At 43.2% G+C, this 14,871-nt stretch overlaps 1 protein-coding gene across 1 annotated transcript in view; it reads left to right on the top strand.

The window, feature by feature from the left end:
• The first annotated feature begins 4,430 nt into the window (after nt 1-4,430).
• The window catches only part of EIF2AK3 (eukaryotic translation initiation factor 2 alpha kinase 3), an 80,025-nt gene continuing 69,584 nt past the window's right edge, over nt 4,431-14,871 (top strand). The window contains exon 1 of the mRNA XM_069101039.1: nt 4,431-4,655. The gene's annotated coding sequence lies outside the window, so the exon portion shown is untranslated. The remainder of the gene's footprint in view (nt 4,656-14,871) is intronic.

A 14,871-nucleotide genomic window follows, 5' to 3' on the forward strand; every position in this document is an offset into this window, starting at 1 on the left:
AGTTGTTGAGTCAATGGAAAACGCAACTACTAGGTCAATGGATGGAACCTTCCAGAAGATGAACAGGTAAGAGAGATCCTTGCCCTTGTAAATAGTACCTTTGATGCTTGTCCTGCTCAGAAACCTTTTATATCATCTCTTCCTTTTAATTACCTGCAAATTCAGTGTCACGTTACCAAGAATTTTATAATCTGTGGGTCAGGGGAAGAGAGGGCAGAAACTCCTTCTTATATTTATCTTGTCATCTCCACAACACTATTTCTGAGACAGAGGAAATGCTTGATAAAAACAAACAATTCCTACCATCAAAAAGTTCACCTTTTATTGGATGGAAACAACATGTAGAGAGATAAGTAAATGTAAATACAGTATAAATATGTATATGTGTATGTATACAGTACACATTTGTATATATAAACACTGAATGTGCATGTATGTATTGGGTGTTTATATATGCATACATATGTGTGCAGATATAGAGATAAATGGATGGATGGATGGATGGATAGTAGTTTGGGGAAACCTGAGACTCAAGAATGCTAACCTTAGCTATCTTCTGAAGGACACTAGGGAGAACAGTGTAGGGGTGAGCAACAGCCCATACAAAAGTATGGCACCAGAGATGGAATGTCCAGTAGAGTGAATAGTTGGTGGGCCCAATTAGCCAGAACATAGGGCACATGAGTGGGAATGATATGAAACAAGTTTGGAAAGATAGACTAGAGCCAGGAGAATGAGGTGGTCAGAACTGTGCTCAAGGGAGATCACTTTGCCAGGTGTATGGGGAATGGATTGATAGGGGAGAGATTAGAGGTAGAGAGATCAGTTAAGAGGCTGTTATAATAGCCTAAGTCAGTGGTGTCAAACTCATAAAGAAAAGTAGTACATAAGGATTTCTGTGGTAACATATTGACTTAGAAAATAACATATTAATATTATTTATATTTTAGCATATTTTTGTTTTTAAAAAAAATATTTCCCAATTACATTTTAATCTGTTTGGGCTATATGGGAGTGTTGTGGACTGGTATGTTGGACACTTCCTGTCTAGGGGAGAGATGGTGAGTCTCTGAACTGTGGTGACTGTGGTGTCATTGGCAAAGATGTTGTATAAGTAGAATAAACAGGACTTAATCACTCATTGGGTATCAGGGCTGAGGGAGACTGAGAGTTGAATCTGGGCAACTGGAAAAATGGTGATGCCATTGATAGAAACAGGGAAGTTAAGGAAAGAGGGGTGGGCTTTGGAAAGAAGGTAATGAACCCTAGTTTGGGTATGTTGAATTTGAGGTGATGATGAGGCATATAGCAGGAAATGTTGACTAGGGAGATGGTGGTATGGGCCTGGAACTCAAGAAAGAGATGGGTGCTCTCTCTCCTTTTTCTTCCTCTTTCTTCTCTCTCTCTCTTTTTTAAAGTAATTGGGGTTAAGTAACTTGCTCAAGGTTACATGGCCAGTTATTTCTGGGTGTGGTGCTAAGTATCTGAGCCCAGATTCGATCCCCAGGTCATCCCAACACTGGGGCTGGTGCTCTTACTCGCTGTGCTACCTGGCCGCCTCTTCTTCTCCTCCTCTTCTTCCTCTTCCTCCTCCTCCTCCTCCTCCTCCTTGTCCTTGTCTCCCTCCTCCTTCTTCTTCTCTTCCTTCTCTTTCCTCTCTTTCTCTCCCCCCTCTTCTCTCTCTCTCTCCCTCCCTCCCTTCCCCCTCTCTTTCTCTCTCAATATGGGAATCATCTATATAAAGATAAGAAATAAACTCAAAGGCACAGCTGAGGGCCTCAAACAGAGCCCTGGGATAACCCAGAGAAAAACAATGAGATAGAGTCAACACACCACAGTTGTGAGTCTCAAATGAAATAATGATTGTAGAGTGCTTAGCATACAGTAAGTGCTAGATAAATGTTAGCTGTTGTTATTCTTATTAGAGGGGCTATAGAAGAAGTGAGTTTCTAGAGGAGATGGGAGGCCATGGGGCAAGAGCACAGGGAGAAGGATTGGCCTTGGCAAGGACCATATCCTCTGAGGCCAGAGGAAGAGGATATTGAAGGGATTTGAGGTGTTCAAGTGGGGACAATAGGGAACTCCCGACAGTCTTAGTTTTCTCAGACAGGTTCATGAGGGGAAGAGGAAGGGGCAAAGGTCTGGTATAATTGGAAGAGAAGGTTTGGAACAGGGAGTCAATTAGGAAAAAGTGAACAGTGAAAAGATTGCAATGAAACAGTCAAGACAAATATGGCAGGGACCCAGCAAGCACAGATGAGTGACCTTATCTAGTGGTTCTCAACAGATAACGCATATAGTGGAGCTGTGGTTGGGAAAAGGACGAGCAGTGATAGGACAAGGGAGAAAAGGGCTAGAGGGGGACAATGGAAAGTTGGGAAGATTAACTACCAGGTCAAGATTTCAAAGGGATGAGAGGTCAGAGTATGGGTGATGGAACAGGAAAGCAGGGAAGGGTGGAGAAACTAGGTGGAGAAGAACAGACTTGGGATAGACTTGTGACAGCTGTCTACAAGAATCATTAGGGATATTAGATGGAGCAGGTATTAGACTCTGACCTCAGAGGGCAGATCTAGGAACATTGACTAGAAATGGCAAAGAGGCAAATTTAGGTTTGGTTAGAGCTGGCCAGAAGAGATAAGAGCTGCCACAGAGAGGTGGTGGTGGGCGTCCCCTCATGGGGGTCTTCAAGAAGAGTCCTAGAGTAGAGGTCTCTGAAATGGCCACTGGGGGCCCTTTCAACTCCATGGTTTTTTGATCTTTCTCCTCAGAGGCAGGCACGGTGAATTACCTCATTTATTTCTCTCACATTGCTTTGCACACAGAAACTTCTGTATGGGGGAAGAAGAACCCACTATGTTCCAGTCACTGTGCTAAGGACACAGGGACCAAGAACCAACCTGGCCTCATCAAAGAACAGGTCATATCAAACTAACCCCGTGTCCTTTTCTAACAGGCTTAATAACTAGCAGGTTAGGAGAATGCTGGGGATATAGTTTGCTGAAATTTTAGCAAATTTTTTGATAACACTTTCATTTCATTTCCATTTGCCTTAGTTTCCTCAACTAAAAAAACCAGGGATAATAATTGTACCTCCTTCCCAAAGTTATTGTTAGGATCAAATGTGATAAAGTGCCTGGCACATAGTAGGTGCCATATAAAAGCTAGCTATCAGTATTATCACGTTTTCTTGGAGAAGATGGAGAGGTATGAATTAGATGACAATGTAATTAAATGGTGTCAGAAGTTGGATGTCCAGAGAAGGACATGTTGAATGAATGAATACATGGTTATAATAATTTATATTTCTATGTCACTTTAAGGTTTACAAAGCATTTTCCCTACAAAAGCCCTGTGAATCAATTATACCCATTTAACAGTCAATGAGGTAGATCCAGAGAGTTTCAGTGAATTACCCAAGGTCACACAGCCAATGTCAGAATTGGGATTCGAACCTAGGTCTCTCCTAACTGCTTTTTGCTACTACAGCGTCACTGGGCTGGGCAGCTTTGTGGAGATGGCCTCCTTTTTGGAGGAGTGACTATAAAGTATTTAGGATTTTAATCTACATCAGTTACTAGCACGAAGAGGAACCAAGATTTTTTTTTTTTTTGAGCTGCGATTCCTTTAATGTTGGCTCCGCCCCCAACTTGAACTCCGCCTTCCACTTTTCCTCTCACTTGGGAACTGCCCGGTTGAGTCATGGTAACTACCCCACCCCTTGGTAGTCAAAATCAGCCACGTATGAAGTGCTGCTTCCAGCCAATCAGTGAGAAAGAACCCCGGTCCCTCAGAGTGGCGTTAGTTTAAGCCAATCATTTTTCTGTATTCTTACAGCTTCCCAACCTGAGGGGAGGCTTCTGACCAATCCTGTGCCAGATCAATTTCCGCGAGGTCTAGCGTTACCACCAATCAAATGGGAAAAATGTGGGGAGATGCGTCTTCCATTGGTCAGTCGCACCCGGAAGAGCGACGGCTCCGGGTGCTCCAAGTACGATTTGATTGGCACGTTCCTTGTTGACAACCAGAGAAAGCACTCCCTCTCCCCAACACTCTGCCCCAAGATACTGAGTGGCAGCTATTCGAACTAATAGATGGGCTCTACTGCCAGGGAAGGTCAAGATGGGCGAGGAGGCTACCCAATGAGCGGCCTCAGCGGCGGGGGGCCGCAGAGGAGGCGGGCCTTAGACGTGGCCCGGGGAACAGAGCTGACTGTCAAAGCAGTCTGGGTGTCGGCGCGGCCGCGGTGTGCTTCTGTGCCGGGCCCGGGGCTTGTCTGGAGCAGCGGGAAGAGGTTCATTACGGCGGCGGGGTCTCCATGTCCGCGCGGGCGGGGCGCCGCTGATGGAGCGCGCGACGCGCCGGGGCCCGCTAGCTCTGGCTCTGCTGCTGCTCGGGCTCGCGGCGGGGACGGCGGCCGCAGCCCCGGAGCCGGAGCGCGGCGCCGAGCCCCAGGGGCCGGCGGGGGAGGACGACGCGACTGCCTTCGGCCTGGGCGCCTCGGCCGCTCCTACTTCGGCCGCCGCCGCGGTGCCCTCGCCGGCAGCTGCCGAGGTGACGGTGGAGGACGCCGAGGTTCTTCCGGCGGCCGCGGGCGAGCAGGAGCCGCGAGAGCCCGACCTGGACGACGAACCGGACTTGCGGCCGAGCAGCAGGTGCGTGGGTCAGGACTTCGCCCCCCTCCCTCCCCAACCTCATTGTGCACAGAGGGAAACTGAGGCCGAAAGAGGCCCGGTGACTGGTCCCAAGGGGCAGAGCAGAGATTTGAACTCGGGGCACTACCGTGAGGAAGAAAGCACGGGCTCCGGGATCCGACGCCGCGAGCCCAGATACTGTCTCTGGTACTGCCTGTGTGACCTTAACTTCTCTGGGCTACGAAGCGAGGGGTTGGACTAGACGCCCCCCGAGTTCACTTCTAGAATCCAACATTCTTTGATTTCGCTCCATCAGATAGTAGGCGGGAACAGAAAGGATATCGGGGAGCACTTTTAAGTCTTCGTAGCCTTATTTAACCCGGGCAGCGTTGAGAGGGTGTGTGTGATCCAGCCCCACTTAGTAGATGAGGAGATGGGCTCAGAGAGGTCCTAGATCCGTCCCACAATTTAGCCAGCAATTGTGTATTAAGCATCCACCACGTGCAGAGGTGTTGGAGGTGCTGGGACAGAAAGTAAACAATCCCTACCCCTCCAAGAATTTGCATTCTCCTGGGAAGTGCTAAGTGTGCACAGATGAGTTAGCAGGAAGGAAAGAGTGTTAATAACTCGGCAGAAGAGCCCTAAAATGTTTATCCTGGAAGTGGCCTTAGAGATAATTTCATTCAATTTTTTAAATTTTTTGTCGAGGAAAAAGATTGGGCCTCAGAGAGGGAAAGTGGATGGTCCAGTATCACACAGCTACCTAGTGGTAGACCGGGGTTCTCCTGACTCCTGGCCGTGTGCTGTTTCCTCTGCAGCGCACATGTACAGACTTGCCTCTATCAATCAATCCATATCTGTAAAGGCAGGGGAAAACAATAGAGGAAACAGATTTGGAAATACTCCTTCATTCCATACCATAGAAACTTCCCTACAGTAGTTCTGGTGGGGGACCGTCTGGCTGTGGAAAAAAAGATCTAAAGCAGGTTGGAAGGCTAGTGGGTGCTTGATGATTGCTGAGAAAACGGCACATTTGACTAGGAAGGCAGTGGGAGGAAACCCTAGGGTAATCCCCTGCTGGGACACTCTAGATACAAACGTCTGTGGTCAGTTTCTGTCACTTTCCGGATCTCCCCTCCCCCACCCCAGGGCCGAATGTGGGATTCGTTTTAGGGGCCCTAAATTTGTTTGGGCTGTGGGGCTGTTGGTGGTTTCACTATGCCTGTCTTCACACCACTTCGTATTTCATAGAATCAAAATATTTTGGAACTGAAAATTACTTTAGAGACGACTCCCCATCAAGGAAGTGGTATCTTTCCTTGCCAAATGAGAGTCCAGGCTCTGACCGGGAAGAATGGAAAGTGGGGGAGGAAGGGGGTGTTGGAGGAACAAAGCTTCCCTGGAAGTTATGGGTAGGCAGAGTTTTGGGGTGATGCCAGTTGGTGCCACATGCAGTTATTTTCTCGAACACATTTAGTAGTTACTTTCCATAGTGCCTACAAGAACCTCAGGGAGATTGTTTCTTGGAGAGGCAAGTGGACATAGTTTAGCACTTTCAGTCATTGTTTGAAATGCTTGGAGAAAAGAGTTTCATAGCTGTAGAAAATAGATATCACTTTCTTCCATTCATTGTTTTCTTCTTTCCTTGGCAAAGTTACCTTTTAAAAAACAACACTATTTAGATATCTGACCATGAAGATGCTGTTTGCTGTTGCATCTGTATTGATATTTTTCAGCAGGAATTTTCTTTGAATGTCAGCTGACCTTCCCCCCACCCACCAGCCCCTGTAAACTTCATGAGGTGGTTCTGGATCAAGGATCACTGACTATAGTCTGAGTAGCTTAGGTTCCTATTTCTTAATCATACAGAACACTGCTCTGGAGTGTAAGTCATCCTATAACCCCTCAGGATTCTGCTTTCAATTGAGTCAGTTAATTTCATCCTGAATTGCATCTGTCAGTCAGTTCTTGAGCTAGAAAATTGGGATGAACTCTGGACTAAGTAGATGACTAATCCTGGTTTACTAACCATAACCAGCTGTTTAAGCCAGACAGATGAAAATGGCTTCAGTTCCTTAAATTAAAATGGATATAATATCCTCTCTATTTCACAGAGTTGTTGTGAAGGTCAGATAAATGAAAGCCTGTTCTAAATGTACCATGCCAGTGATGATTACTTAAACGTATTTTACAGACAACTAATCTTCCCAGCAGCCCAGAGAGAAATGCTGTCCTATTTAATAAGATTGAAAGGAGAAATGTTGAATGGATTAAGCCAACCCTAATGCTCTAAATCAGAATCAAGACTAAGAAGCCAAGGAATCTAACAATGTAGTGGTTTCCAAATTATTGTGATACCATCTTCTTTAATTTTGTCAATTTTTAATTATTTATAAATAACATGCATATTTATAATAAAATTATAGAATAATATAAAATATTCCCAATAACACTAATAATCAATTTATTAATATCCATTTTATTAACATCCTAATTCTAGTTCCTTTTAATCCTCTTCTTTCTATTAATTATTTCCTATTTCTCCTGCATATAGTTTGTGTATTTTTCTTTACTTGGCTCCCCCACTGGGTTGTGAGTTCCTCAAGCATTGGCTTCTGTTTTTCTTTCTATCTCAGTGCACAATGCCTGGTCTGCAGTAGCTGCTTAAATGCTTATTGACTGACATTGCCTCTAGAAACCCTACACTGTTTTTCTGCTTCTTTAGATAAACAGGATAAGAACTAAAACTGTGTAGGGAGTCGTTTCATGACTTTTTATATGAAGACCAGTTTAAAGTAGACCATCCTTGGTGAAATTGTTTCCTAGCACTCTACAGAGGCAAGCTTCACTATTAGCTTCATTAGTCAGATCTTCTTGAAAAGGTAGTAGCTATCATTCTTTTGCAACTCTTCCATGAATCAGACGTGTGGAGAAAAGGTTATTTAAAAATCAATTTCAAAAGTACTCAGTCAAAACAAATCAGAAAAAGTACTATAAAAGCATCTTAGATTGATACCACTTTCTTGTTATTGTTATAGAAAGTTCAGACAACCTTTTATTTTTGTAATATGTTCATTTAAAAAAACACACACACATCAAAACTGGAAAATGTCAGTTCCACCATAACAGCCCATATCCTGTTTGTATCAAGGAGGAGGAGTTAAGGAAACAGACTTGAGTTAACCAAGCATTCATAACCCACAGCTGAGGAGAAATATTTGTAAAGCTATAGACAAGTAAATAGGTATTAAAACTATTTTGTGTTTTCTTTTGCTACTCTGAAATCAGCGTGATAATTCCTAGTTGTTGATTGCAAACATTTTCTTTAATAGAATTTCCAACATTTTATTTGTTTCAAAATGTTTAATGCTGTATATTAAGTTTTAGTCACTGAATTTCATTGTTTTTGAAGGTTTATTTTAGCTGTGGCAGGATTGTGAGATGTGCTTTTTCTCCTAAGAGACAATTTAAGAACATAGGATGTAAAGTAGGGAGGGGCTTTCAATTCATCTATATCCCTCCTGTTTTTTAGTCAGTTAACATGCATTTTTCTGGCATCTTTATTAAGGTGATGGGGACATAAGGATAAAAAAAAAAAAAGCAAGCTGTGCCTGTCCCCTCAGAGTCCACCTCTTGTTGGAGGAAAAAACACATACTGAAAATACTGTATCTGTGCAAAGCATGAATGCTGGGTTTCAGATGGGCTGTGGTTTTTTTTTACTGTGTTCAGTTTTGACTGAAAAAGGAATCTGATTTTGAGTGTGCTGTGGCAGACTGGCCTTTTGAAGGCTTTGTTCAGCTGTAAAGCTTTATGTAAAGGCTTGGAGAGGATGGGGTGAAAGTAAGAATCCTGTGGGTGGAATCACTTTGTGGGAAGGTTTTGTATGTAAAAAAAATATCAAGCTTCGCCCTGGAGTGGTGGGTCTTGGTGCCTTAGTTTTTGTACAGGAGGATGTGTATGGGGGCAGTGGATCTAAAGGTGGGCATACCTGTTTAGTAATTTGTAGGATAGAGTAATAACTCACATTTACATAGAGCCTTAACATAAGTATGCAAAGGTAGCCTGTGAGGGAGGGAGGTGGGGTTAGGCTTAGAATCCCTATCTTATGGATGAGAAGGCTTAGGTGGGTGAAGTCCCACAGTCAGAAGGGGTCAGGCGAGGAATCTGAACTCAGATGTTCTGCAGAAGGAGAAAGTCAAAGTTAGATGGATGACCCAGTATTAGAACCCAGATATCCTGACTTGTAGTCCAGTATTCTGAAAGTTGGGAAAAATTCATTCATTTCAACTTACCCCATGCTGATGGGCCCAGGGAGAAATTTAGCATTTAAGAGACTAGGTAATTAGTGGTAGAGCTTAGGGCTCTTAAGTAACTCATCACTACTTAAGTTGGCATTTTGCATAGTGGCACCTGGGGTCTCTGCATTGGGGTTGGGATCTTCAAGGGGAGACTAGGTTGCTAAAATGTCAGGGACTGAGTGAGAAGTAGGAACTGGGAGATTTATTTTTCAAGGAAAGAGATGGAGTTTAGCAATTATGGTGGAGGCAGGAGGTGGGATGAAGATAAAAGATTTGAGAGTGTCTGGGAAAGTGAGATATCAGAGGATAGAGCGGGGATAAAAAGGCAAGGAGCCCACAGAAATAAGATAATCTGTATAATTTTATTAAATGGCCAAAGTAGTTTTTGGCCAAAAAAACCATATGAAGACCACTGCAATAGCTTTTCTGTCCCTGTGACTTACTTGTGACCAGGAATCTTACTGTGAGTCTGGGCCTAGGAGTTAGATTCTTTCTCTTGATTTGCAGAATAAGTGTATATGGCTGTATCTCCTGACTCAGTTTCCTCAAACTTAAGGTGATTTTCCTCTCCTTTCATGAACTCACTTTTCGACTCATTCTGGTTTGCCTTCCAAGTCCATCCCTCTGTCCAAGGTTATAACCTGTGGGCTTTTAATTGCTTAATTTGATGACTTTGTTTTAGTTCTCATCCTTCTTGACCTTTCTGTGATATTTGATGCCACTAACTACCCTGTCCTCCAAAATTTGAACTTGTCCCTGGTTTTTTATGACACCACTCTTTCCTACCTCTCTGGCTAGTCTGTTTCACCTTCTTTGCTGAATTGTCATCCATCAGCATCTCCTATTGCTTTTTCTAGGGTCCTCTTCTTTTTCTACTGCTTTCTCTTGGTGGCCTCATCATCTACCAAGGGTCCAATGATCATTTCTACGCTGATGACTCTCAGTTCTGTATATCTAGCCCATATATTTTCCCTTAACATTAGACCTGCTTCACCACCTGCCTATTGGACATTTAGAATCTAATGTCTTGTAGATATTTCAGACTCAGCATGTTCAAAATGGAATCCTGTCTTTCCCTAATGTCACTGTTCCGTTAAGAGTACCACCATCCTTCTGGACACCCAGGTCCTCCCTCTGAGTCGTCTTGTACTTTTCACTCTTCCCCAGCCTCGGCATCAGTACATTGCCAATTGTCATTTGCTCTACTTCAGATCACTTTCATCTCTCCCCTTCTTTCCATTAGTATCATAACCACCCTAGTTCCAGCTCTCGTTGATCCTTGCCTAGACTATTACATAGCCATCTAATTGTTCTCTTTGCTTCCATTCTCTTTGGCTTCCAGTCCACCCTCTACTAGCTCTCAAATAGGTATTTTTAAAGTGTGAGGGTGACCATTTCCATTTCCCACCCCCTGGCCCTCCCAAAAGCAGCTTTGAGTTCCCTGTTGTCTTGAGGATAAAATCAAGTTCTCTTCTCTGTGCTGGACAGCCTATCTCCGTCTCCACACATTGGCACAGGCTGGCCACCAGTCTGCAGTTCACTTCCCTCTTGCCTCTCTGTCTCCTGAAATCCCAAGCTTCCTTTAAGGGTAAGCTCAAGTCCCACTTTTTATAAAGAGGCTTTTCTTGATCTCCCCTGAAATGACTATGTATTTACTTTGTATCTGTTTTGTTTTATTTGTGTACAGTATTGCTATTTTGTATTATCTGTATACAGTTTTGCTATTTTGTATCTATTTTGTATTATTTATTTATTTATTTATTTATTTTTTGCCTTTTTGGAGGGCAATTGGGGTTAAGTAACTTGCCCAAGGTTACACGGCTAGTTTTTTTGTGTGGGTGTTAAGTGTCTGAGGCCTGAACGAACTAGGGTCCTCCTGACTCCAGGGCTGGCACTTTACTCACTGCGCTGGCTACCTAGCAGCCCTATTTTGTATTATTTGTATGCACTGTTGCTTTTCACTAATAAAATGTATGCTCCTTGGGGGCAGAATTTGTTTAATTCTCGATTTGTATTCCTACTCCCTTGAATGTAGCAGGTGCTTAATAAATGTTTGCTCATTGGATGGTTGAATGAATGTTAATATGGTATCTGAATATAGAGGTCACTCTCACTATAAGAATACCCTGCCTTATAATCTTTGGTTCTTTGAAAGTACAGTGGTGGGTGAAATAATTTTCCTCAGCCACACTGTCATAAATGGACAATTGACCACATTAGGTTAAAGCTGTAACTTTAGGGTTTGGTTTACTAATTTTTTTTTTAAGCAATTGGGGTTAAGTAACTTGCTCAAGGTTACATGGCCAGTTATTTCTGGGTGTGGTGCTAAGTATCTGAGCCCGGATTCGATCCCCAGGTCATCCTGACACTGGGGCTGGTGCTCTTACTCGTAGTGCTACCTGGCTGCCCCTTTGGTTTACTATTAATGAGTTGAATGCCTGTATTTTTTTTTCTTTCATTCTCTGTCACCTTGGGAAAATACAGGTAAACAGTCAGAGGGGGGAGTTGAAGAAGATGCAGTTTCTGTTACTAAAACATATTAAGCGTATTACCTTTATTAAAAGGACTCAGAACCAAATTAATGAGGATTTAAGATTAAAGCGGGAAGGGACCTCATAGTCTGTGGCAGGAATATCCATTTGAATGAGTAATTAGTATTTGTATCCTTTTTTAGTGTTTTAAATATTTAAGCAGATTTATTTATTCTTTTACTTTGATGGTCCTTGAAAATCTCATGATGTTCTGATCCTGAGCCTAGATCACTGGAGTGGCCTGAGCTAGGTCCCAGTTAGAATGGAGACCATCCAGTCCAATCCTTTCATTTTCCAGTTGAGGATGGTGAAATGACTTGCCCAGGGACATGTAGATAGCTAACCTCAGAGATGGGATCTGAACCAGGAATCCAGGGCAAGTATTGTTGCCATGATACTGGGCATATTACTCATTTCATATCTCATTTACCTTAAGGGCAAAAATTGAACATACTTTTGAACTAAATTTTTATCTTACATTCAGTTCTTTTTCCAGTTTGAATGAAACCATACCCAAAACTCATCAGAGGAAGAGAAGAGTAATATTTTTTCCTCATTTAAATGGAACTTGGGGCAGCTAGGTGACCCAGTGGATAGAGTGCCCAGGCCTGCAGTCAGGAGGACTCATCTTCCTGAGTTCAAATCCAGCCTCAGTTACTTACTAGCTGTATCACCCTGGGCAAGTCACTTCATCCTGTTTGCCTCAGTTTCCTCATCTGTAAAATGAGCTGGAGAGGAAAATGGCAAACCATGACAATATCTCTTCCAAGAAAACCCCAGATGGTCTGATGAAGAGTCAAACATAAGTGAACAGCTTCAATCCCTCTATGGGTACAGACCATTCCTGAAAGAGAGTAACACACTTTGTGTATTCTTTTCCTTCCAAGTCCTCACCTACTAAATAAATAGTGCTCTCGAAATCATACCTCCTTTGTTTGAGCAGATGCTGTCACAAGACTAGCCATTCCTTGAGTCAGAACAGCTAAAGCCGAGTGTCTGACTGTAAGGTGGAGCATGACCAGTTAAATCATGTGACATTTAAAGCAACAGTTAAGTTTAACTTGAAGGATGTGTTAGGTCTTTAACATCAGTTCAGTTCAGGAGTCAGTCAGTAAAGACTTGTTGAGCACCTAGTGTGTGACAGGCGAGAGCTGGTCCCTGGAGCCTCTGATGGTCTTTTTTTGATTCCATCAAGGAATCAATTTTTCTGGGGAGCTAGGAGATGAAGCAGACAGAGCTCTGGGCCTGGAGTCAGGAAGATATGAGTTCAAATCCAGCCTGTCACCTTACTAGCAGTGTGACCCTGGGCAAGTCACTTCACTCTGCCTCAGTTTCCTCATCTATAACGTGAACCAGAGAAGGGAATGGCAAATTTCTCCAGTATCTCTGCCAAGAAAGCCCCCAATGGGGTCACCTAGAATTGGACATGACTGAACAGTAACCCTATCTGGGGTTTCTGCAGTGGGATTGGTACCTTCAAGTGAAGAATTCTGGAGGGAAGAGTAAAACAATTCCAAACTGAAGAACTGTCTGTTCTTCCACTGTAGCTTTGGCGACTTATTTTGGCAAATTGTCATTGCAGTAGAATTCAGTGCATTCTAGGTGAGGAAATGTGTTTTTAAAGGATAGGCAGGCAGAGCTGTGACAGGGATTTAAGTTTATTGGTAGCTAGGTGTTGCAGTGGGGAGAGCATTAGGCCTGGAAGACCCAAGTTCAAAATAGGCCTTGGATACTACTAGCTACAGGGCAAATCACTTTCATTCTGTTTGCCTGAATTTCCTCATCTGTAAAATAGGATAATACTAGCCCCTAGCTCTCAGGGTTGTGAGTCCCAAATGAGGCCATAACTGTTCACTTAGTGCAGTGCCTGGGGGTGCTCTGGCATACAGTAAGTGCCATATAAATGTTAGCGATGATGATGCCAAGTTATACCACATTGTCTGGCTTTTCTTATTCATTAAGTGTCTTAAAAATAACCCTTTTGCCCACATTTTAGAAACCTCAAAATATGAAAAACAATTTATGGTAAAATGTCTGATGCTTTCCATGACTTTCAACTTATTTTGCTCATTTTTCCCCTTTGATGTCTGTTCTTAATTTTCTATCACATTTTTGCTTTTGTTCCTGTGTTGGATGAGAGTGTGGTTCTTTACAGAGCAGCTAGGGGGCGCAGTGGATGCATTATCCGAATAAGGAAAAGTTGAGCTAAAATCCTGCCTCAGCCACTTGACACCTACTAGTTTTGTGACCCTGGGCAAGTCACTTTAACCCTGATTGCCTTGGGGGAAGAAAAAGTATAGTTGTTTACTTTTTGGCAGAAAGTACCTGCTCACTTACTTTCCTGCTTATATTATTTTCCATTTTTGTATCAGTGTTTAAAGTATTTTGAATTGTCACACTGCTTTTGGCCCAAGGTCATTAACTGAGTTGTACTTGTAGCATAGGAATCTCCAGAAAGATGATCTCTGGAGCAGTTTGTCCTTGGACCCCCCCCCCCCCCCATCTTGGCTGTGAGTTTATCTTTTGAAAAATGCCAAATTCACATTCCCCTAGAGTTTCTATAGAATAAGAGAGATGATCATTTCTTTAATTTTTTAAAAAACTTTTACCATCAGTTATTTAAATGTATTGCCCATAACATTGTGCTAGTTTGGAGAGTCAGTTTATTCTCTTGAGTTCTGTACCATAAACAGGTGACATAAACAGGTGAATTTATTGTCCCATTACTGTGTCCCCCCTTCCCCTTTGTTGCTGATATCCCCTCCCTCGGAGGTTCTGCTCTTTCCCCCCTGTACATGACCAAACCATCCCTGCCTTCCACCGCTGGCAACAGGAGACTCCCCATGTCTGCTGCAGCCCTCGGCCGCATTCTCGCCTTTGAACTCCAGTGGCAGAGGTCCTGTGGAATGCATGGAGCTCCTGACAATTTTTGATACTTGTGTTTATGCCGGTCATTTCCCACTTTCCCTTATGACAAAGAGAAAAAAGAAAGTGAACACACCCTGTGCCAAGAGGGAGGAGACATATGTTTTTCATGATCTCTGGGATTTTTGTGGATTTTTCCTTTTCTTAGAGTTCTGCTTATTTTTAATGATCTTTTCCTTGATACTGTAGTATATTTTCTAGATTCTCTTTATTTCAGTCGCCATCAGTCTATACCTATTTCCCCATGTCACTCAATAAGCATTTATTAAGCGCCTGTGATACGCCAAGCTCTGTGCTAGGCCCTGGTGTGCAAAGAAAGGCAGGACAACAACAGTAACAGCCCAAACCAGTCTCTGCCCCCAAGGAGATCCCAGTCTGCTGAGAAGAGACAGTATACAAATAGAGCTCCACAGAGGCAAGATGAGTTGGAGATCATCTCAGAGGGAAGGCGCCAGAAGGGGAGATCCCAGTCTGCTGAGGAG

Source organism: Petaurus breviceps, unplaced genomic scaffold (genome assembly GCF_028583685.1).
Source record: "Petaurus breviceps papuanus isolate PSGF00001 unplaced genomic scaffold, PetGlider_PUasm1.0 446, whole genome shotgun sequence".
In the NCBI taxonomy this organism is placed as follows: domain Eukaryota; kingdom Metazoa; phylum Chordata; class Mammalia; order Diprotodontia; family Petauridae; genus Petaurus; species Petaurus breviceps.